This window comes from Plodia interpunctella, chromosome 4 (genome assembly GCF_027563975.2).
Source record: "Plodia interpunctella isolate USDA-ARS_2022_Savannah chromosome 4, ilPloInte3.2, whole genome shotgun sequence".
NCBI classification, from domain to species: domain Eukaryota; kingdom Metazoa; phylum Arthropoda; class Insecta; order Lepidoptera; family Pyralidae; genus Plodia; species Plodia interpunctella.
Window position 1 is genome coordinate 308930 of NC_071297.1, and position 25807 is coordinate 334736.

At 35.7% G+C, this 25807-nt stretch overlaps 1 long non-coding RNA gene across 2 annotated transcripts in view; it reads right to left on the minus strand.

Annotated features, from left to right (window-relative positions):
• Positions 1 to 25807, minus strand: part of LOC128669648 (uncharacterized) — a 291537-nt gene that overhangs the window by 42836 nt on the left and 222894 nt on the right. Inside the window, exon 5 of one of the 2 annotated variants that reach the window (XR_008404672.1) lies at positions 19999 to 20242. The exons of the other annotated variant lie outside the window; for it this stretch is intronic. This is a non-coding gene — a long non-coding RNA (uncharacterized LOC128669648). Of the gene's footprint in view, positions 1 to 19998; positions 20243 to 25807 lie in introns of those variants that run through there. 2 annotated transcript variants of the gene reach the window in all.

The window sequence follows — 25807 nt, forward strand, 5'->3', positions numbered from 1 at the left end:
TATACTGAAACTCATTCAATAGATTATGTATCTTTCTTGTATTAATTTTGATTAATGTGCTTATTTTCGTGCAATAAAGTTATTACAAACAACAAACATTAAATTGACAATAATAATGCATATTTCTTTTTGTTTTATTAACCTCTAAATTTCCAAATTTCATCAAGTTGGAAAATAAAATATACAAAATTAAATGAATTTATTCAATAGCTTAAGAACGCAGTGGACGAGCAGCCGCGTCGTCCCCATACTGGTGAGTAGTCAGCTATGCCAGTTGCAAGTTTCAATGTAATTACTGCCAGACGGAGAACCTCTTTACTGGACAAACTGCTGAGGCATACATAGTAATGCTATTATATCAATGTTACATTTAGAGAGTAATCACTAGAACTAATGTATTCGTTATGGACACATCGTGTAAAGAGGTGACGATAATTATTTCGTGCCTCGTTTCGTGTCCACAAAAGTTGACATATTAAAATATAACAACTTTATTTTCACACGGGATATTTGCGTTAAAAGTAGTACCCTACTGTAGTAACCTTACTAGAGAATGATTTCTTAATAAAGAGTTGGAAACGCAACAACATTCTTAGAAAAATGATATTGTCTAGGTTTGGGAATATTCACATATTGCTGGGGAACGTTTTGTATATAGTCCTCAGAGCATATTTATATAATGGAAACGACAAATCACCTCGGGTTATGTACTCTTCACTAAGATGCCCACAATAACAATATTCCAGTATGATTACCGCATAAATCAGGGATTCCCACTAGGACAGTACAAATGCACGCTAATAAATCCGACAAATCCATTAATTAGCGCTGCAAACAGATATGGGCTACGGTCCGGCCTGAAGTTTGCTTTTTCTATAATGTTCATTTTGGGCCCATTTGTGTCTACAAGGCTGAAACCAGAAAATGTCTAGTCCGATTGCAAACACCAGGGAGGTCATTCCGAAGTTTAGGTAAATTGGCCGACCCCACAAGGGGTCACTTCAAGAGAGAATCAGCTGTACAGCGCCTATGAAATTTGACCGTTTGTCAAACCGATACGATATCTCTTGTCGCATGATATTGATAGTTATCTCTTAACTATCAATATCGTGACAAGAGTTATCATCCGCAGCATAGTAGAAATAGAATACGATATAAACTTGGATTTTATTCATTACACACATGCATAACAATAAAAAAAGAAACAGACAAAAACTGGGACACAGAAAATTTTAAATAAAAATAATTGTACAGATTATGTAAGTGCAGGTGTGTGCTGCAACATGGCTTCAGTTGAGTGGCATTACTGCTCGAAGAGCAAACACTTTTTTTTGCTGTTTGGGAAATGATCGCACGGGCGCTTTTAATAAAAATGTTAAAATTTAACATACATAAAGTATGATTAGCCGTGTATCATGCAACAGTGCTATGCTACTTCATTGAACTTTGAGCGCTGTACTAAAATTTAGATTTTGATTGACTGAATGTCGAGTGTCACTGGAAATAACACGTTGAAACTTTGAAGCGCTTGCCCGAACGGGAGGTGTAGTTTGAACCCTCTGAACATTAGCATTAATGTTTGTTCTATATGGTTGTAACAAATAGAAGCGTCCGGGCGATGGGATGACGGATCCACAAGAAAGAGAGGCACAAAAAGCGTTCCGACCGCTAATCGTCTTTTTCACCAACTGTTTGCTCATGCGTTTTACTGTGTAATTGTATTATTACACTTTGATGTGTAATTAAAACGCATGCAGAGTTTTGATTTTTTTGTGTTCTACTTTACTTATACTTTATTGATATGGATATTCTAACTAATGTTTAAATAAAATGCAGCCTTGAAATAAAAATAAGGAATTATTTCATTTAAATTGATTAACAAAATTAGGTTAGATTCTGAAAAAATCATTTAGTAATTTCTTTTCTTTTTGTTGATCCATGGAAAAATAGAACGACAAATGTAGCTGCATTAATCACTAGACAGTGTACGCAGATGCCGTGTGATTTTTAAAGGTGAATTTGCACTAAACAAAAAAATATGAAGATATGTCATTGGAATGTATTTTTAATTTTTAGTATGTAGTTCTTCATAGGGTTTTTTTAAAATATATCTTGGGGGAAGTATCTCTTTTTCCTGATGTAATTGTCTGTGTTTGTTCTGTTTTAATCAACATTTTAAATAACTTCGCAAAAACATTCACGTATTTCCTGGTAACCTCGGCTACATTTCTAACATTATTGTAGGCATATTGAAATGTGACAGAACTATCTCGTCCTATTAATGGTAAATAATACAAAACGTGTACATCATACGTTTCCATCTCCGTAGGTTTGTCAGACATGGTATCAAAGAAACCCGTAACGAATCCGGATGAAAGCATGTGGTAATTATTATGTAAATAAGTATGTTGACATATCAAACGTAACCAGTGTCCTTCCGATCACTGGTTACGTTTGATAATGCGAGCTGTCGTTAAGACGAGCTTTTTAGTCGGAATATTATAATTATTTCCTTGATTTATTTTAACTTCCTTTGCCAGTTCTAGGTACGGCTCTTGTCAAGTTGTTATTGTATGTCGTATATTATGTTACTAATAAAGTCAGTACATATAAAAATACAGTATCCTTTGTGACATAGACAGAGTCAAGGGTCGTGAGGCTCGAAATCTACGTAAGTTATTTTTTTTATGAATGGGACCATGAAATTCTCATAAGGTGCTATGGTCCAAAAATTTTTTAAATTGGACAACTGGCCCTAATAAAGGCCCGTGGTCCAAGTAGTTGGACGGAACAGTTGGACCACTGACCTGGACTGCGTTTAGCTAGACAGCGAGAATATTGGAATGGGGTTGCTCATGCCCATCGCCTATCGGTATGCAATAGCAAAGTTCAGTATTAAATTCAACTTCATCACATCCAAAGGAAACAATCTCCAAAATATCTCAAATTTGTAAATTAAACCCTCGTTTTTGCCCTCAGCTTCACTCGCGTACATATTTTTGGTAACAAAACATACGCTTTCGAAATAGTATCCACATTTATATTTTTATACATATATTTTCACAAAATTTGATTCCAAAGTGAATTTAACTTGATTTACAAAAGCATTTTATTTTACAAAAGGTTCCAGAAAAGTTTGACTACAAAGGGACTACGGTTTAAAAAATAATGAGACATTCCTGATCCTATCTTTTAATTTTTCCGGGTTTAATCATGACGCGCGACGGTTAACACGGAGTAGTCATATTTTAATCAATTCAAATGCAAGGTCTAACATTTTCTTCAAAATTAAGGCTATCCTCCGAGGATTTGTACACTTCGCGGAGAACGCATTAAAGGTACTACATTAGTCTAGAATTGAACATTGACCGGAGCTCAAAGAAAAGTCTATCAGATCCAACATAAGGTCGGTAGACTTGGCTCTCGCGCTTCCTTAATAAGCGCGACCATGCCAAACATCACGTAATATAAAATTGCTGACCACGCTGAGCCCTGGATCCGCTCCATTAGCGTTTTATTTGTTTTCTCTTAATGTGATACGTCTAATGACCCGGGTTTGATGCCATAATAATTAAAAGCCAGTGGCATCGATGGGCCCCAATCTAATTGCTCAATCCCGGACTGCCACCGCCGTCAGATTAAAACGTTTTTATTTTGGTTGAATAATTAATTGTTTTCATCTAAGATGCGGACGGTGCATGGATGAGAGAGATATTAAACAGTAGAGGGTAGCAATGCTCAAAAGTGGGCGGAAAAGGACTGAAATGATGATTGTAGATGTTATAATTATGTGTACCTGTTCATGTTTACTAGCTTACAAATTGTTAACGATTTCACTGATCGATCGCTTGATCGATTTAGATGAAATTTGCTTTGAATATAGCTGATAACCCGATGTGAAATTTATGTTATAGTTATTGCCGCAAATAAAACCGTGTAAATTTAAAATCAATGAATTGAACTGTTATGATTAGTGTTGAATTCTAGGGCGCAGCAAGATAGTGTACCTCGAATACGTATCCATTATATCCCGGGCTGCACGAAAGAAAATTAATAATACGGTTCGAAACTGCAGCAGCAAAGGAATAAGTGACCTACTTCCCATAATTGCGTCAAAGACACGCGTGGACGGGGCCCAGCAACCCATACGAGTCGTTTCATGGTACAAAGAGCGGGTGCGCGATGAAACGCTCCGTGAGACAACGCTGGCTCTATGGGACATTGTTCTGGTAAACGATGCAATAAAAGTGAATGCAATCGAGCGGAAAGTGCATCTTTGATTCACGAGAAAAATTTGAAACCGATTTTATTTTAGATGTTTTATAACAGAGTAGTTGTATGTCAGTAGCTTACTCTCATTTAAAAAATCGTCTGAAACGTTACTAAATTGGAAAAGCTGCCTTTATTCTACTTAGATTGACAAAATAATGAGTGTGCCAATGGTCTGGCAACTAGGGTCTCACGACCATGCGAAGTGGAGGCGAAAAAGTAGGAAAGCAGACCCTGGGCTCCGATGCTCTACGGCTGAGGAACCAGGAATACGCTCAAATGAGAGTGTGACAAAATATGCCTACATTTGTATATAGATGAATATTCTTACGAAAAACTTGTTATCCTGTGATGAATGTTTAGGCAAAGCATCATTGGTTCATTATTTTTTTTAAATAAATCATTTTATTTACTCCGTATATTATATATAAAAGATATGTGATGTTCCACAAAACCATCGCTGAGTGTTGGGCTCTGGCCACTGGCCAGTCGCTGTGACTACATGGCAGATAGGACATTTTAGTCTCACTTAAAGTGTTAACAGACACTGAGGGCGACTTTGTTTTATACTCTATCTCTCTAGAGAGCGGAGCTGTGACGCCCCAAAGCCCAGGGTTAGCGTAAAAAAGTTTTCATTAAATTTGGAAGATTTGGCTATGATTTTACAACCGGCCGTCCGCCTGACGTCAACCCTCTTTGGAAATGCTATCGTTGCCTATCGCTACCTGATATGCGTTGTGTCCCTGGCCTCGTACGACATTCACGGGAGAATATGTAGTGGTCCTATTCTAAGGCGGGACCACACGTTACAATTTAATTAAAGCACTTACTTAAATTCGATGCGTATCGTTTACGAGTAAATCACCCCATTCGCTTTTAATTACCACATAAATAACTTCATGAGAGTTACAAATTCAATCGAATATTATATTGCAAATAGGTGTTAAGGGTAGGCTTCCAAAGTTAAGATTTTAATACTATGTTGCGATTTCAAACATTGGGTATTCCGTAAACTGTCACTATGTTATATTGCGTATTGTATGTATCTACAATGTAGATACATACAATCTACATGCTTCGAGCCAAACTTGGTCATAACATCGCCACTCCAGCATTTACACATCGTCGAGTAAAGTGACCCGCGGCGATCGGTTTAACTTATGTCATCTAACTTCATCCCACCCATTCGAATTCTGTGATTTCGGTTATTCTCAGTGCTCTAAAATTTTATTTAGTTTAGGTCCGGATTTAAACTGGAGATACATACTTATTATATACTTTTTTATTTTGTCATTATCAGAGGGACAATACGATGCACGTCCACTCGTCCACTGAGATGGACGAACCTTGACATGCATGTCAAAAATGACTATCATGTATGGAATTAGTAGGTACTCCGTACTCCGTACTTACTAATTCCATGCTAAAATGTGCCTCGCGAGCGGCCAAAATATTATCTATATTATTTATAAATGCAATAAAGAAATTAATTCATTCATTCACTTACTCATTAATTAATTAATGTAGCAAGCAAAGCTTACGTAATATTATCGAGTTTCTAATAAGCGAAGATACCTAATTTGTTTTAAAGAAGAATATCACGATATTGATAACATTGGCGCGTTGATTGATTTTCATCAGTGTCAAAAATTCTCCCCTCGTCGATTTATTTTTATTTCGTCGCTTATTTCGGGCGTTTGATCGCAAGCCATCGGGGACGGGAATTCGATAGCGGTATTAATATGGTAACTTGGTTGTTGTAGTTTTTGAAGGACTTTTGTACACAAGACATGGGAAAAGTGAGTTGTTACACCACTTTTTTATTGTTCCGTGGGTACAACAAATTTATTAAAATTATCAATAATCACACACAATTGTCAATTACAATATCTGTTGTTGTAAATTTATTTGAAAAAACTATTTAGGCGTTGTGAGGTTTGGCTTTATTACTGTAAAACTTTTTATATTTATCTCATATAAAAAAAAAGGTTAGCCTTTTGCTTTTTTTAGCTTTAGCCATAAAATATATTCTATGCCAAACGCATAATACTATAATAATTAGAAAGAAATAATAGTCGAAATGATTCATGTCATTTAGTATTAATAAATAAAAATATTTTAAAATTTGTCAACACAGTAAAGTGCGTCAAGCCCTATAATAGGCCCGCATGGTGGGTCTTGGTCCATAGGAGTATGGGCCACATACATCCATGAGGAAGGCCTGTGCCACAGAAGTGGGGACATTTAAATGGCTGATGATGATGAGTAGGTAGTTATACCATAAACCATGACCATAACGATTTTGTTTCAATAAACATTACCTGTTTATAAGTTCACAAACCTGGCGTTGAATATGTGTTGAATTTTAACCATCAATATACGCAGAAAATGGTCTAAAATAAATAAAAATATCCGGGGAATATCTACAAAACATAGTAAAAGTTTTTCATTTTATTATAATTGAATAAATAAATCGTTTTTCTTCTTGTTTGATTTCTAACGATTCGTACGTTCAATATGGTTTCCAACTATCGTTCGTTAAAAGCCCCATTTTTGAATAACGCAATTATTATTCGGGTTCAAAGTCCCTATTAATCAAATCTTAATCCTCAATCGATAATGTCAAGAACTCGTCCAGACCCTTGGATTGGCTGATTGGCCTCTTGACATCTGAAATTTAATTCAAGATATCGTCGTACTGTTTTAACGATATTAAAACTGATTTCGTCACTTTATAAAAATACACAATTATGAATATGATTATTCAGATAAGGATGACCCCTACATGAACACATGATATTCTAGAAATAAATAGAAACCATAAGTTTTTTGCATAATTTATTCAACATACGACGACGAACGTTGGCAATAAGGAATAAGACCGACTTATCCTCAGTGTAATATGCCTTGACCCTTTTATTCTTCCATTGAAATGAGCTAAAGGGTCGCTCAAAGCCTAAAGACACGGCGTGTTACCAGTTACACTTAATGCTGGATGTCGAGCAATGCCGGGTTCGGGTCCAATATTCATGATCCGCGGTTGGGCCGATGTGTGCTCGGCGCGATACCGGCCGCTTGAGCTCGCTGGATTTACACGCGGGGACAGTTTGAGACATATGGATTGATAAGGTTTAGTCTAGAAGATACAGTAGTAGTTAAATATATGTACAATATTGTTGATTTTGTTTATACTAACAAGTAGAGAAACGAGCATGCAACTCGCGATGGTATGTGGTCACCGCAGCCCACTGCACCTGCAACACCAGTGGAATTCACATACGCGTTGTCGACTGTAACACTGCAAAAAAGAAAATGTGACGACAACTACATAAAACTATACTTTTAATTCTCAATTATGTTAATGAATTAGATAAAGTGACGCCACGCAATAAAGCTCACACATTTTGTGTTAGCTGTAAGCGAGAACTATCGGTAATAACCGTGTATCGGCGCTCGAGGGCGATACAGGGTTATTCAATTAGCGCACAAAGGCTCAAGTTGAGCGGACTCGAGCGGCGCGCCACTGGCGTTCTGCCGCTGTTTGCTTGTTATTTTCGACAGGATGGTTTGTTTAACTTTTCATGCAAGTGACAATCTCAAGTCCCTCCAGTCGATCGGACTATTGTCCCGACCAGTCTTGTCCAAATGGTCTACTTTCAGTCGGTATACTTTTACAACCTTCAAGCAAGTTGTGAGTGTTATTTGTTTTTCAAGAACGCCTTAAATATTGAAAAAATATTCAACATCATCATATCCAGTGTGTTATTGCAAAAACTGGTGTCATATTTTTTCAAGTCGCCTAAAGGCATCTCATGACATGACTTTTACGACTACTTACCGCCATCTAGTGGTAGGTAGCCGCATACTAGGGAACTAAATTGTCCACCAGTGTGCAGGTTTCCTCACTATGTTTTCCTTCACCGGAGGCAAGTGGTATCTATGAAAACTACTATATATGAGTCAGATTGGTATACAAACTCATTGGCACGAGTAGGACACTGAGACCTTTCGATCCACATGCGGGCGTTTTAACCATTACACCACCACCGCTTCCAAATATTAATATACCAGTAAGATGAGATGTGATCTTTGTCGAAGTAAATACATATTGTTTCGAAATTTTAATAAATGTATGGAGAGCACTCATCGTATTGCCGTAAATCCTCAGATTTGGTCTTTCGTTGATTACAGTTAGAGATGCAACCAACCCTCTCTCCGCCCATTGCCAGTTCACGTAGCAGACTTTATTTAACCCAGATGTTTCACAAGCCGTGCGATACACCTCAGAGCTGGGAAACAAATTGATATCGTGGCGAACGGCCGTAGGTTTGCAACATTGCACACACATCGCAGTTGCTGTCCGATGTATTGGAATAAATAATTCATCCCGCTAAGCAATCCGCCCGCAGCCATTTGGGCGTCGTCGTGTCGTTGTGAAACACAACTAAACGAGTTTATGGAAAATAACCTGGTTACTGTTATTGTTTATATTAAGACGTATAGTAATTTATCTTGCACTAATGCAAAAAAAAAACAAATTTAGAACCGAATTCAATAATATTATCACTACAGAGTATAACATAAGTCGCCTTCCCACTGTCTGTCTGACCCTATGTATGTTCCTATTGCAAACTACGCAATGGATTTTCATGCGGGTATTTTAATTGATAGTGTGATTCCTGAGGAAGGTTTAGGTTTATAATTTATTACGGTTTTAAAAGACCAAAGCCGGGACGGGCCGCTAGTTAAGGATAAGTAATATATCAACATGAACAATAAAATTATGAATAAAAAGATACACTGTTTACAGATGTTTGAGACAAAATTCGATAAAATAATATTTAAGATGTGAAATTTGTTGGAGGAGAAAATGCTGAAGTTTCGTTTTGTTCGTTTCGAGATAATGTTTGTGCTTCTAACATAAGCTCCAGTGTTTCACATCAGTCTACATCATTAGGTGTGATTTATCCCTATTGTAGTTTGTAAGTAGGAATTCGGATTCAAACATTAATTTAAATTAATAACCGATACAGGAGTAGAGCTCACTTCCATACATTCAATGGTGTAGCGAGCCGGCCCCTGCACCCGGATATTAAGAGATCAACCAATATGTGGCTGTAAGCAATATGGGACGCCAAATTTCTGAGAAATTGGATTCGGCAAAATGTTGATAAACCATTTCTGTTTTTGGGCAGCATTCAAACATTTTAGAATTCGCAATGTTTCTATATGCTGTTTTTGGAAAGTAAACTAACCATAGTTTAAACTAAAGAGAGATCGATGTTGCGACTCAATATACACACAAATATATAATTGAGGATTTGATTTCAAATTATTCATTATAATACGTTTCCTTCATAGAAAAAGCACTCATTCAAGTTACTTATTCATGCTGATAAAATTCTCGGAATTATTTCCATGTCCCTGTCACACACATCAATCTTTCATGTTTGAATTACATTTTACATATATCATTGGAATCGTTTTGAATAAAAATTCGGTAGTCATGCGTCTCTTCAATTAGTATGTTTACAAAAACACGCGTTTTGAATACACCTAGAAAAAATGGAATGTGCCATATTTTATTAAATGATAACAATTATGTATTTCACGTTTTATGATTGCACAATGTTGACAAAAAAGGCTTTTATTAAAAGTTATGTACTTGTTACAAACCTTTTAACGCAAAACATCTGGTCCTTGTTAATCCGACCCAAACAAATTTACACTCCGAGGACATCCTATGACCAACTTTCGACAACATCGTAAATAACCACGTTAGATTTGTTCGGCAAACATGACGATACCCACAAAACACTTGTTAAAAACAAGTCATTTCAATTGTTGTGTTGTGCCTTAAAAATAATGCTTTATATAGCAGTTAAAGTAGGTATAAAACGCGTTATAAGTATGAAGCGCGATCGGAAAGAAACGCGCAGTAATTGCGGCTCTTTATGTCCGCGTCAAAACGCCATTGTGCATTCACAATAGGTGGGAGTGTGCTTGGAAATATAGATGTATCGTGCATAATGGTATATTTATAAATTACTGATGTGTTCATGATTTATACGGGCAATTTTGTGTTACTATAAATGTCGCATGCAAAAAACCTATCTGTCATGGGCTTGTATTCTAAATAAATTAAAATATGATTAAGCTCTTATATTAATCAAAATGGCAATAAATATGACAAATCTCTGATCACAGTATTAGTTAATTATCATCTGATTTAAACCTCTTTACAAATATACGGTTAACTTCAATATTACTCAATTCATTTACAATTTAGTTTTCCTAAAACTTTTATTCAGCGGCAGCACTCACATGCGTCTTCAACGACTGACAGATAACTCTTGCGTTAGTGTGGCATCTGTAAGCGAGTTACATAAAAAATGCAAGGTAACACCGTTTTATCCTGAGCTTTGACCCCTGACCCGGCCGGGGCCGGCGGTCGGCGAGCCCGTACAAATACCGGAACCGCTCCGTCTCGGGCAGGCTTTATGTTGCTATCGAATGCGCCTCATGTACACTAAGCAGCATAAAAGAAAACTGTTTAGTAGCAGTACAATGGTATGAAAATAATACATTAATAAATCATTATTGGAGTATTGCCAGGAAGTAATTTATTCCCAATGAATCCGAATGAATCAGGCGCATACCCAACTTATGGATAAACTCGCGGTCGATTTTGGAATTAACTGAAGAATAACAGGGCGGCGTAAGCCATCAACTTACATTCGGCCGGTTTTGTGGAGTGTGGGGTGGGTCATGCAAGTTCCTGTATCTGTCCATCAGGTAGGCCCCAATGATGATATTCATAAACTGATTCAAGAGTTACTAAGTACTTCCTTAGGTCAGATTTAAAAAAAAATATACCAAACATTTTTTTAATAGAAGAGATCAGGGTTGGTTTGGAGCGCCCACTTCCTCGAAATCCGGTCTCGAGTGTAAAGTTACAACTCGATCCTGAGCCCCAGTAACCGGACGTATCGATAACGGAGCTTGGAATATAATCCTCGGTTAACTATGATCTTGCTATTGTAAGGATTCAAAAAGCAAAGTATTATACTGTAAATATTTATACGCTATTATACTATCTCCTAGCGAGAATAGCACTTTTTTTAGAAAATAATATTTTCCAATGCACAGTACAAGGTAATTAATTAATCGTATCTAGAACCGTTCATTGCGTTTTATTGGATGTGAGCGGCTTTAAAGCGTTATGAAAACTATCAGAGTTAAACTAATTATTTTATTTGCTTCAGAGATAATGATTACTTTAGACAATAAACTCGGAAAAACTTGACTAAGGAAAGAAACATTTCCTGAGCATGACTATTGTCATTAAGTTTCGTGAATGGTAAAGCTTGTCAGCGCTCGGTCGATTCCATGATGTCTATAGTCTAGACGTATTAGCACTGTCATGGCATCGCTTCGCTACACACATGCTAGCAATGTACAAAGTTATTGTCATCAGTTTTTTTGCACGAATTTCCAAAACTTGACTGCAATAAAACTGTAAAAATCACTTTCCACTTGAGGACTATATTCGTTGGAACTATTTCACTGTCTGTTGTATCAAAATTCATTTTGATAATGAGGAGATTATTTCAAATAAGTTAACAACTATGCAATAAAATAAGATTTCAGTTTGACTGCATTTTCAGTTCGGATGATAAATAATATCAACACCTGACGGGATAATGTACGATTTAGACTTACCATCAAATTAATTTAAAATGTTCTCATTTCGTGTGATATACTCATAGGCTGATGCAACATCACGATTCAAAAATCAAAACCAATTTAAAAAAGCTAGTACACAGTGACACGCCAACCCGTGATTTATCAGTCCCCAGAGAATGACAGCGGAAAGTGATTCCAGTCCCCGGTGAAAAATCTGGCGTTGGGATAGCAATTTGTACTAATTGCGCGCCTACACTCCAGCAGGCTTAATGGGGAGATTTAGAAGTTCTATGTCAAGATGCAAACGTTATATTTACAATTCATCTGTAGCTTGTATCGTTGCAAGTAACACCCACAGAAAATGAAACTCTTACCTTTACAATTTTAATCCTTTTGTATTAAAACATGCTAAAAGAATTTTAGACTTTCTACTTAGTTGTGGCATCAATGCAATTTTCTATAATCGTTTGAATGATTTATCTGCGTGACTGCCATTACGGTAATGAAAATGACTAATTTTAAGTATAACAGGTTGATTTAAATTAAATGGATTGATTATTTGGTTGTATGGTAAAACTTTTTCAGTAATCATTTTTTAGGTTTTTAAATAAATTGAGGTGCGCTGAGTATTTAAAAATGACTTGCTCCTTTAGAAACTCAGTCTTAACCTCGCAGTGCGCTTTTCATTAATATCTATTTGAGGCGAATTCAACTAGAAAATTTAGTTCGCGACTTCTGGCTGTGATTAATCGACTTTTTTGCTCGACTAGTTAGGAATCGAGACGAGGTGCAAAGCGAAGTTTGTACAGTTTGAATTTAAAAGCAAAAGTTTTTGAATAAAGCCTTGATTTTTTTGTCAAATGATTTTGTGTTGTGTTTTAGTTGTTAAGCTATTTTATATACTTTATGAACTGAAAAACACATTTTTACTATAGTTAATACCGTGAAAATGCAGTTCATACAGTATACTTTTATATAAAAGCAAATTGTTTTTTTATAAGCAGAAAAGTTCAGATAAATAAGTAATTTATACTCTCACCTTGGAGCGGCGGTCGTGTCTAAATATATTTTCTGCGTTCGAATATCGTGATCAACAAAAGATATGAAATATTTATATTAAAGAAACGTTGAGTACCAGTAACTGTTATGCTGGCAGTGAAAAATGTAATTATCATATATAATTATATACCCCATAAACATCTTATACTGGAATAATGACAGCAACTTCTTACGGACATAGACAACGTAAGTTTTGATGTTATCCTGAGCACCTTTGGTATTGTTCGAAGTATGAGGCCGGGATTTGTATATTATTTGAGTTTATTATATGACGCATATTAAACTACTTTAGTGCCACAGGAACTGATGACAATGAAACGCAGCAATTAGAGCTCGCATTGTCTGCTCATGGGAGGTGGCCATTACTTATGCGGCAATTAAGTGGTAAGTGTGATAAGTGGCGGTAGCACTCGGCGCGGCTTTTTATCGCACTATTAAACGGTAAAAAACGAGTGTTAAGGCGCCAGAGCGTAACGCCTTGTCTGGTCTATCTATATCTATATTTTATCTCTCTATATTTCAACAAAGTTGAACTCGTTCGAATATCTGAAGTCAAAACTTATTTAGTCTCGCTGAGCATTATTAGTTACTATGATCTCCTAGACATAATTTTACGACTAAAAAATAAAATCTTAGTATAAAAACAATATTTATCCGGTTGTAAAATTTAACCTTACCAACATTTCTTTTTTTTTTTAATGTTAACATACAAGACATTCTGTACATAAAATATAAGTATTGACTCGTCCGAAAGTATATAAAAGAATGAAATACGTGTATTTCTACAAAGACCTGGGCGGCTGCCGGCGACAGGCTCCGGTGCTCAACACGTAAGAATTAACCGTCGATAAAATGAAGTAGCGACGTCGATGCGGGCTCATACAGGCAACTTGTTGAACACTTGATATTAGCTCACAAATATTGTTGCAACTACGAAATAGTACTAATTGCATGTAGAAAGCGACAAAATAAAAAAAATAATGAACCATAATTTACTATGAAAAACTTTGCTGCTTCAAATTACAGATTTGACAATAACAGTAAAAACTGACTTCATCTACACTCAGATTAAAAACATAAATTTTGTTTGTATTATGTTCTTGGGTCGGTGAATGACACAAACTGATTATAATGTGACGTCCCACGAGAAAAGGAATCTCATGTAAGGAAGTCGCTTAAGATCTCGCACTTGCTATTTTTTATTGTAGACGCGTAATATCCGTCGCAAGCGACGGCCCTCCATCTTATTGAAGAGAAGAGACGAGAAGTGGAGACTTATTGAAATAGAGAAAGGAAAGCATTGATCGACGCAAAGATGACCTACGTCTTCCTATTTACTTGTATTTTCTATCTAAAATAATTTGTAAGTCTAATTTTTCACTGCGCTCAGATCTTTAAGAGATAGTCTACCACGTTCAATACAAAGGTATTGGATTTATTCACGCGTAGGTACCTTTTTACGAGCCATTCTCCCACAGTCCGAAGCACCAATCAGCCACCGTTGCTGTATATCGAACTCGTCCCTCCATAATGTCGCCGCAGGGAACTCCCCATCTCTTTCGCTTACGGCCTCTACACTTTATTTAGACCGATTCGATAGATCGTCAGCCCATATATCTGCGCCCGCGCTACACGGAATAATAAAGGATGCTGTTAAGCAAATTACATTAGCAAAGGTTTAAAAAATAAAACTACAACAAATACTCAAATTATGGCTATAACTTCGTTCAGAGAGAAGATTTTAAATGTATATTAGTTTTTTTTATTTTATATATTATTATTTCATATTTTTATGTATACATTTCATCACACCAACGCCTCTTTTTGTGGTTATTGAGATGAAAATATAATAAAAAGTTTTTTTAGCCTATTTTGTGTCCCACTGCTGGGCAAAGTGTCGCTTTGGAAAGATGTAGCCAAGATGAAAGGGAAGGCCACATCTTTTCAAAGCGTTTCCCGCTATTCTGGTAAGAAAATCTGGATGTCGTCGCGCTACTTCGATAATATGATAATATTGCTTCACAATGTGCTCCGTTCCATAGACCGTTGGCAAACTTTGAGTCTGAACTTTTTATTTTCTGTAAGTGACCAAGTCTGAGCACTGTAGGCGCTTGTCGACTTCCTTGTCCTGCCTGTTATCGAAGGATGCTGTAGATGTATTGCATTTCCTACCCATTGATCTCGATCCTACGTTTAGCTAGCTTATTTGTCATCACTTTTGTCTTAGAACGGTTCATGTCAAGTCTAGCCTTGATAATTATTACAAATAAAAATATTAACTTATTTTTTTAAATTATGACACAGGAAAAAAAATTACTCTTACGAAGGACTTAGGACAACTCTAATTGGGCACATCTGCGCGGGCCAGATTTACCGGCTCGTCTTCCGGCCGTCACGTACGCGCGGCCGCGATTATTGTTTGTGGTTGTAGGTTGTCAGGCCGATGTGAATGAGCCCTAGTCCGCCGCTCGGACGTGCGCGGAATGTGGTGGTAACTCAGTTAGTGGCCTATTTATGTGGACGCGAATATAGTATGAGAGATCATATTGGATAATGTATTTCGAAATTTGTAATCGAATTTGAAATATACATACTATAACCATCTGATTGTTAATTCCTAAGTCATATAATATAGCCGGGTTCGACGGCGTTACAGTTCTAAATGCAAATAGAACACGCATCGTTGAGATAAAGAAAAAAAAAGAACACCGAATAAATGGAATGTGGAAACATATACATATTTATATAAGCAACTGTGATCTGAGAACAGTTTAGTTTACTTTTTATAAAAACCTTGCTGATGTATAGGATATTTGAAAATAGCTTCTAACAGAAATATTTAGAAGATTATATGAAATTGATATTTAGAAGAGTCATATAAGTTTAGCGACATCAACGTTTTGTTTTGCGACAGCCGTAAGAGTACCGGCTCGCCGACTAACGTATTTGTTATTGTCCCTCCTTGCCTACAACTCTGTTCGGTTGTTTAACGCGGCTTTATCTCCGTCATTTCTTTCTGGCTCGCTCCCAAATCTTCCTTGATGACACACAATTTGCCCATCTATATTTTATGCCCGTATTCAATGTCAATGCCAGCTATCTCTATTTGAGTCGTCGCTAATACTTTTGTCATAATGGGTAATATAAATATGATGGATTTATTTTACGCTGTTTGTACGATGCGATGTGGTGATAATAATAACATAATAACTTTAGTGCTTGTGCCGTCTTCATTTACAGAAACAGTTTGATAAATATAAGTATTCACTTTTTTTTACTTGGTATTTTACATAGCTTGCAAGTTTATTTCAACCCATTTTTATATTTTCTTTGATGTATATATTGGTAGCATAAGACAAAACATTGATTTTAAAAATAACATAACTCAATAATAAACTTTTGACAGTTTAGTGACAGTTTGAAATCAAAAGCGCGGTATATTTTTTTCACTGACATTACATGTGTCAAAAAATGTTTTTTTTTTTTAATTTCCATACCAACCTGACGATACATCTGAGCAATGTCAGCACATGCGACGTATTCATTCTCACGAAATCTTAGTAAAATAGATATTAAGTCACCTTGGATAGCTGCGCCAACTTGCTGTAAATCATTAAGTGACAACCCTGAGCTGGACACCATGCTGGCGTCGAATACTGCGCGCAAACGTGTTCTCTAAATACGCCATGGTGCGCTAAGAAATAATGAGGTTTACCGTAGGGGTGAATACGACGCATGTGCCCCAACTCAAGATATTCTAGAATATAAATATATAAAATAGAATAGAAAAAAGTTCTCACATGCCTGCTCCTCTTGACTGGATGTATTATCTGATTGCGAAGCAGGAAGTTCCTCTAATTCCCAAAATTTACGTAAAATTTCATCGACTTTGTCCTCACTAGTTTGAGTAAAATTACAAGGTACACAAGTCTTATTCATATTATTATATTGCGTATTTAATGGAATTGTTCCAGACACAACCCAACCTAAACGCGTATTTTGAAGGAATGGGCGGATCTCTTCTGGGTTGCCTTCTGTTAGTAAATCCCAGAAGAGATCCGCACCAATTAACAAGTCAATCGGCTGACTTTCAAAAAAATTTGGATCTGCTAGTGTGATATCACTGGGAATATTTACTTGCGTAATGTTGAAGCTAACTGTAGGCAAATTAGTCGTGATTTAAGATAGAACTAAACATTGTATGTGTGTAGTGAAGTTCTCATGTAATGATTTTAATTCTAAGTTACACATTTACGAAGACGTGTCACTGAATTCCCTACTCCTAAAATTTTCACAGTGGACTGTATACATTTTGCGCCTAATTTATCACATAATGACTGCGAATCGAGGACAGAGCGTGCTCTATGATAAATACCTGCTTGAGGATTATATACTTCTATTATGGCTGTTGACAGTAATATAGAATGCTGCATTTGTACCTGAGAAGATGAATGTGCATTGTAGTTGACCAGCTGTCTATTGCAAGCTTGAAGCGAGTGACTGCCAACATGCATATTGTGATTGCCTGATGCGCAGGCTGCAGGAACAGGGGCTGCGGTGATGATCGTCGAAGCTTGCGAAGCATTCCCTTGTGCACTAAAGTCACAAATCAAATAATTATGTTTTTTGTCACGCTTACGGCAAGCACCAAACATGCAATCAACAGCAGAGTGCCCTGTCCGCATATAATTAATACATAAACCCTTATTCTTTACAAATTGAATCCTTTCTTGTACATCTAAGTTCAAAAATCTTTGGCACAAGAAAATTTATATTTTCCCTTAGAATGTGACTTATTATTGCTATTTGCAGTTATATTGCAATGTATTTTGGGTGAAGAATGTGAATTTCTATTGTGATTCCGTTCGTTTGAATTGCAACTAGCTCTTACATGTGTCACTGACAATGTTTCCAAAATTTCCGCTCTATTTTTTAAGAAATTTAACAAATCTTCTAATTTTACCTTACATTTTGAATCACTGACAGAACTACCAGGTAACATGCATTTGAAGTCCTTCCATTCGCGTTCTGTGGCAGGATCTAACTTAGAAACAATTATAAAAATAATTAGCGTGTCCCAATATTCTGTCGGTTCTCCAAGAAGTTTTAATGCTCTCAAATTCTTCAAAACATTGTCAATAAGCTTCCTTAGATGCATAGAAGATTCCTTTGTGAGAGATTGCATGGAAAATATTGATTTAATGTGATTATGAACTAATAATCTACTGTTTTCAAACCTGTTCAACAATAGTTCCCATGCTACTTCATAATTGTCAGCACAAAACTCAAGAGAATCGATCACTGACTTGGCATTCCCCTTAATAGATGATTTTAAATAATGAAACTTTTGTATTGGGGTTATATACGAACAATTATGTACTAGTGACAAAAAGGTGTGCCGAAATTCCAGCCAATGTTCGTATGAGCCATCAAAGTCGGGTATTGAGATAGTCGGCAGCTTAACGGATTTTAAATTAGATACTGGGTATACCGTACATTTGGTATCGTCCGCGTTTCCCTCATCTTAATTGTCATTCGTCAAACACTCTGCTGAAGCGATAATTGCGTAATAATCATGCTCAAACTCCTCGCGTAAGCTAACAAATTTTGCGCACCTGATGTTCGTAATCTTAACTCTGCTAGTTGCTGTACAGACAATACGGCTCCCTCACCAAATGAGTTTATGTATTTTTTTAAGATAGTCAAACGGCCTTTTATTGTAGCACGCTTTTTCTTCAAATCCTTGGCCGGCATGATGGTTTCCTCGTGGCTTGGCCTCGCGGTTGCCTTTGTGGGTTGTTGTGATAAAGACGACTCGGTGTCTTGAATTGATGTGGGTGATGATGACGACATCCGGTATCGATGGACAATTTTTCTTAGGTTGCGTTTTTAATTTAATTTATGTAAGGACGAAAATAAAAATGCGACATGTAGGTGAAATCAAAAGCGCGGTATATTTTTTTCACTGACATTACATGTGTCAAAAAATGTTTTTTTTTTTTTAATTTCCATCGACATCATATAGATATCATATAGTTTATGATACAGCGTTACATTTTATATCGTGTTTTATTGTCTGTGTCACATTATTCAAATAAACATAAGCATGGTTATCATAAACGTCGAAACTTTTAAAACAAAATTGGAATAAACATTTTTTTTTCACATGAATTTGACGCACATTACTCGCTTTTAAATCTTGGTGCTTTATGAACATCCCAATATTTAAAAGCGCAATAATTTTTTTTGTAACAATAGAATATAGAGATATAAAATACGAAAAGAAATGATTTGACTGAAATTTAAATTCAGCTGATGTCCGAAGAATTATGTTGTTTTATATATTATGTCACATGATTTTTTCAATTTTAAACTGCAGACGACAGTCAGCTGCAGAGACGTCTCATTATTCAAGAACTCTGTAACAATGTTGTATATGATGATTTATGACCCTAAACTTCGAGAGACTTTGTCTGGGTCTTATAAAGAAATAATGTGGCTCTAAATGAAACTTAATTTCCCGGATGACAAGACATAGGTCTCTTGTAAAGTATTCGCGAGCATTCACAGGTTGTCAAGCCCACATTTCCTAAAGATCAAAGGGCGCAAAACTTTTGTTTGCTCATAAATGGGCCTTTGAGTCAAAGACGGCAAGTTCGGGAGTTCCGCTGTGAGGACTTGATAATAATTAGCTTTAAGACAACGAACGTTTTTCGTCGTATCTTTGTGTTTCGTTGTTAGTGTTGAGAAAATACTCAGTATAATTCTGGTTTCCACCAGTACAAATTAAAACTTACTGAAAATAATTTAAACATCAAACAGAAAGCTCAGTTTTAACATTAATTTTAAATTTAATTATACTTAAAGTAGGTACTGAAATCGATGCGTGTCGTTTAAATAATTCCCCATTCCCCATTCGCCTGTAATTACCCCATAAATAAATTCAATCAAGTTACAAATTGAATCGAACATACAACCCTTGTATTCAAGCACGTTTCATAACTTTATATTCCAAATAGCTGTTACGAAGATTTCCAAAGTTAGGTTAATTCTGTACAGCCAACAACATGTCACGTTCCCTAGCGATGACCTCTATGACATGGCGATAACTGCGAATTTTCCATAAATGTTCATAGGTAGTGTCGGTGAGTGTACAGCGCCCTGGGACGTCGCAAATAATTTGTGCCCGCATATTTGCATACGTGAGAGTGTCTATTATCTCGGAACTCTGAAACAAATGAAGAAAGGAAAGCAAATTGAATACTCCCAACGTTTGTTCCCAGTTTGCTGATAATATTATCTCTCTTCCTCTACGTTAACCTTTCGATGGCTATTAATGTACTTCGCACTAATATTTTATTCTAGTAATGTTACAATTGATAATTTTTAATGTTTGTTATGTTGGATTTTATTTGTCCATGAACTAATTTGGCACATAAAATACGTGAACTGAACTCATCAAATAATCTGTAAAATTCTACATTTTTCGTGAAATAATAAATAAATGACCCAGAGTGAAAGCTAATATAAAAAAAATATTTGTATGATAAATTACGCTTGATTTATTGAGTAAATTTATATTAATACATGGAAAGATTATTTCTTGATTATCACAAAAAACTCATTATTTTCTTATAAGTAATTATTATTTTACTACAGTTTGTCTGGAAGAAATTGTTCATACCGACAAGGTCGCATTTTGAGCATTTAATTTAATTTTCAAGTTTTATGTGCAATGATGAATTATATTGAATTTAGAACCAAATCTGGACAAATATAGAATATAGTTTCGTGGAATTTGATATTTATTTTCATGTTAAAGCTAAATCCGCCATTTTGCAAGTCTGAAGCAAAGTCCACAAAAGCCTATAAACGTAATCTGATTTCAGTGATTCTGTGGTACTGATCTCGTCCTTAATCATTTAGCGCTAGACCCTCTTACGGCTAGATAATTCGGGGCCCTTTCAATGGTAGACTAAATCTGAATCAATCAAGATGCTTTCCTAAAACAAGGTAGGTTTCCTTTGATGTTTTATTAGAAAAAATAAATAATCAAAAACACCAGTGTTAGGTTGAATGTGATTTACAGTTAGATAGTTCAATATAACCTAACGTAGGTACAATGTACCTTTAAAATTATGAAAAAAATGAGTAAATAATAGCCTGAATAAACAAGCATCATGTGATTACACAAATTCACAATTCACTAACGTAAAAATCAATAAATAAGTTAATCTTAATTTACACAAAAGTTTTTGTACGGAAAATGGATCTGTCAACAATTGAGCGTCGAAACTGAAATTTGAAACTGCGCAGTGACCTGAAACCAGGCGTGTATTACAATTGATGCACTTCAGTGAATTGCAGAATAGAATTCACTTCACATGCAGGGAGACTTCAAACAAAGAATTTTCTTAATAAGCCACAACAGAACGGTAATCATGTTGGTAATTGATGGGTTAATTTGAAATACAAAATTGAGTTGCAGGTGACTTTAAATTTTAAATAAGCGTAGGTACTTGAACATTTCACCCGAGCAATCAAGCGAAAACACGTCAAGTGCATCGTTTCGAGATATTATTAATATCTGATGCAAACTGGAATTCCAGACATTTGCTGATATTTCTCTTTTATTCGTTAAGTGCCAATTAAACGACATGTTCATTTTTGTGGCTTGTCGATTTTATTTTACCAGCAGACTGTTGTTCGTAAAACAATTCGTTGGCTTGCCTACATAATATTTCAATTATTGATCAAGTCACTATTTTTAAACACAATAAACGTGATAGCATCTGTCGAAACTAATATTTATATTACCTAACAAAAGCAAGTTAAAAATACAAAGTTCACGGCTATAGAAAGTTATCGTGGCAAAGTAAACATGGCCTCCCAATCCTCTTCAATCTTCGAGCCCCACCTCGCAAACAACTGATAAAAACAATTGCCGCCCGACCGCCGTGCGCGCCGCCGCCCGCGCCGCGCCGCCGCCGCAAAAACTGTTGTTTTTCCGAGCGAGCGGTGCGTCGTGTGGCGCGAGCGGTAGACAAAATTGATAGAAAATATTTTACGTCACTTTATTATAATAACTTGATCGAGGTATAGGTGTATTTGAGGAAAAAATGGTAATACTTCCCCTGTAGTTCTATCACATTTGGCTTGTGGGTAATTTATGGATAATCATAGCATTCCAAAATGAACTTGATAATATACCAATATTAAAAAAAAACTATAGGTAAATAAATAAATATAAATATATTAGGACAAATCACACAGATTGAGCTAGCCTCAAAGTAAGTTCGAGACTTGTGTAATGGGATACTAACTCAACGAACGAATAAAATATAGTTTTTAACAAATACATATATAGATAAACATCCAAGACCCGGGCCAATCAGAAAAAGATCATTTTCCATCATGACCCGACCGGGGATCGAACCCAGGACCTCTCGGTTCAGTGGCAAGAACTTTACCACTGCGCCACCGAGGTCGCAAGGTAGATATGTAAAAATAGTAACAAATAAAAATATACATTATTACTTACTACTTTGATTAAATTTATTGTTGCTACCATCTAGCCATCTAAATATTTCATGACATATCGTCCGGCGAGCCGGGTCCGGCCCACCGTGCGGTGTCCGGACGCCGGCTGCTCTAATTGTTTACCAATAGATGATTTATGGCTGGCCGACTGCGCGCGGACCCACAGCCTTCCAGCTCACAGCCAAACAAACACGATTACTGCGAATCATTGTAATTCTCCACTAATGGACCAGATTCATAAATGCATATATTCGACTTATAACCAAATAGCATTTTCTTTAATTGGGGCTTCGCCCGATCTCGGAATAAAAGGAGACGAAATAGAAAAGTGCATCAAACCATAACATAACCATAAATGAGATTTATCGGAATTGTAAATATTTGCTTAATGTAAATACATATATAATGCTACCAAAAATACATCAATTCCGTGTTGTGGCAGGAATCAATATTTAGCATTCACAAGTGTTGCAAATAAACCCATTCCAGTAAACAGCGCGATGTATGAGAATTGCAGAAATGTGCGTCTGACTAATTAGAACTGAGGTTTTTACGAATTGTAGCTACATTTTTTTGTCACATACAATTTCTAATATTCAGACCTCACAGAAAAAATTGGGACAGAATTAAGATAATTTAAAAAATATACAAAGTAAGTTAATATCTGTCTATACAACTCTTAAGAAAAAAATACATCTACTAACGAAAAATCCACACACTTCCATTTTTCATTTGAAGTATGAATGAAACCTTAAAATGGCAAGACTAGTTTATTCTTTCATGATATCAGTGAACATGTTATGAATTCCGTTTGTATTGACTCAGGCTTGAAATTCACACGAATGTTCCAGTTTTGAAGCGCGTGTACACTGTTCCGGTCACCAATTTGGACAGACGATCAAAAACCTAAAAAAATCTCCAATGGGACTGAATAGTGAAAACTAACATGCAGCCTGTTTTGTGACAAATAATGCACAATATTGAGCAAAAATACAAATATTGATATTGTACATATTGTATAATACTTACACGGAATGCTTCTTCATGAATTCACTACCTACTTATTTGTTGTCTTTCTGTTGGCTAATTTTTCCTAATTTTTGCCTTCCATAAATCTGTTCTAAAAATGTTTCACATTCTGCTCAAACGTTCATCTCATCGTGACAATTTCTTTAACTTGCAGTAATTTTAAATTAAAATACATAGTAATCTTTTTTGTTACAATGTTCTTTTTTGTCAATAAGACAATGGTAATTCTCTCAAGTATTAAATATCGCATTTTTATTGTTACTTTAGCAATTTATCTTCAAATATCTTGTTACAAAAATTATAGAAGTTGAAAATTGCCTTTTTCAGTCGAATTCATTATAAACATGAGAAGCGATATTATTATAAAGGCAGTGGTAGTGGTTCTATGGGTAGTTCGGTTGACAGACAGCACCAATTTTGTATTAAAGTACCTATTTCGGTTATTGCAAATCACTCATTGCATTACCAAATTTTTATCGTGAGTCACAATATTGTTCATTGTAAATTAAAAAAATTTTGGTAAAAATATTGAAACCTAATATTCCATGATTGTGCTTAGATTATTACCTGCAATAATAATGTTAAACTAAAACAAACAAACATCGTGACCTAATAATGCAAACCCGGCCTAATACTCTCGAATCTTCTGGCAGCACATAATTGGGTTTGTGTCCTGAACAATATTTATTGTTTCTTGTTTATGGCGTATTCCCTCCGCTCCTCATTCTTTGTAACTGATCTCAGTGAAAGGTATTGAGAGTCCCATCTCATGAGCTCCCGAGGGAGCCATGACTCAGCCATTGAGATATATCAACTGACTCTAGTGCATACACGACCTGACTTTTCGCTAAGCAAACAAATGTAGCACTTATTCTATGGTGAATAAAGTGCAAAGTAAAGTTCGTAACAAATGAAATGATCACCGGACAGTCTCGAAGCCAATAAATTGATACAGAGATTGAATTTAGAAGTATTATGTGAGAGTAATACCGCACTATTTCCGTTGCAAGCATTTCAAATATAAAGAAAATGTTTCGTGTTATTTTGTACCGAGGCAGTTTTTGGCGGAAATATGGGGTTTCAATGTTGAATCCATACATTCGTTATATTAATTTTTTTGGAAGAAACAATTTAAAACTTACAGAGAATAAAAACTACTTAACGATGTTATTTATATGAAATTAGATTCAAGGGTAGAATGAGACCAGGAATAAAAATAATTAAAAATACAAATTATCGCGCGATATTAGTAAAAATATAGATATATGAACTCTTTATTGAACCCTTTAAAAAAGAAACATAAATTATAACTAGGCATTCAGACATTAATAAACGCAAAGGCAATGGTCTAATTGGTATTGCATATTATTTAAACTAAACTAATTCATTTTGAAGACTGAATTGATTTTTTTTTAAATAAATGTACTGTCTTGACTGAGTTTCCCTCCGGAACGAAGTGCAATGTGCACTCAACATAATGTACTTTGAGACGTAACAGGTGCGTCCCGGTAATTGTCGCACTTTAGCCAGACAATTACCACTTTCGCAAGTTAATTCTCTCAGCTTTAGCTGGTAAATTACAAGAAAAATGCTAGTTAAGGGTGATAAAAAATGCTTTTGATTTACCGAGTGGAACATTCTTAAAACGAAGCCAATTTTACAGAGGTTGCTGCTTTGATGTTTATCTAAATAGTTTTTAGGTTTCCGTAATCCCAGAGCCCAGGAACCCTTATAGTTTCACCATGACCGTCCGTCGACGGTCTAGCTCAAAAATTATAAATACTAAAATGGTGTAATTTGGTATGAATATACACACATTAATTACGACGACAAAATGGTGAAATAAAATGTTTTTTTTTCATGTTGTTAAATAGGTCTTCTTCTTCTAGTCTTTAGGTTAAAAATATTACATGTATGGGAAGACCGTTTTTGGATTTACCTTTCTGGCTTTTGATTGAAGGCACTGCTTGCAGCAGTATCAAGTCTATTTAAACATAGAACACTTCAGTATTACTCTATGATAACATCTGAAAGTTTGTAGGGAGACCATAAATACATTTTTATTTAATATTAATTCGTGAACAAAGCACATTTGTGCATTTTTATTATCACTTACATACACCAAATATTTTTCTTTTCTCTGAAACACTTACACGTATAGATACGTATAGGTGTTTCTGAGTACCTTGTGTCCCCGTCTCGCCCTCACAAACAGACCGGTTTA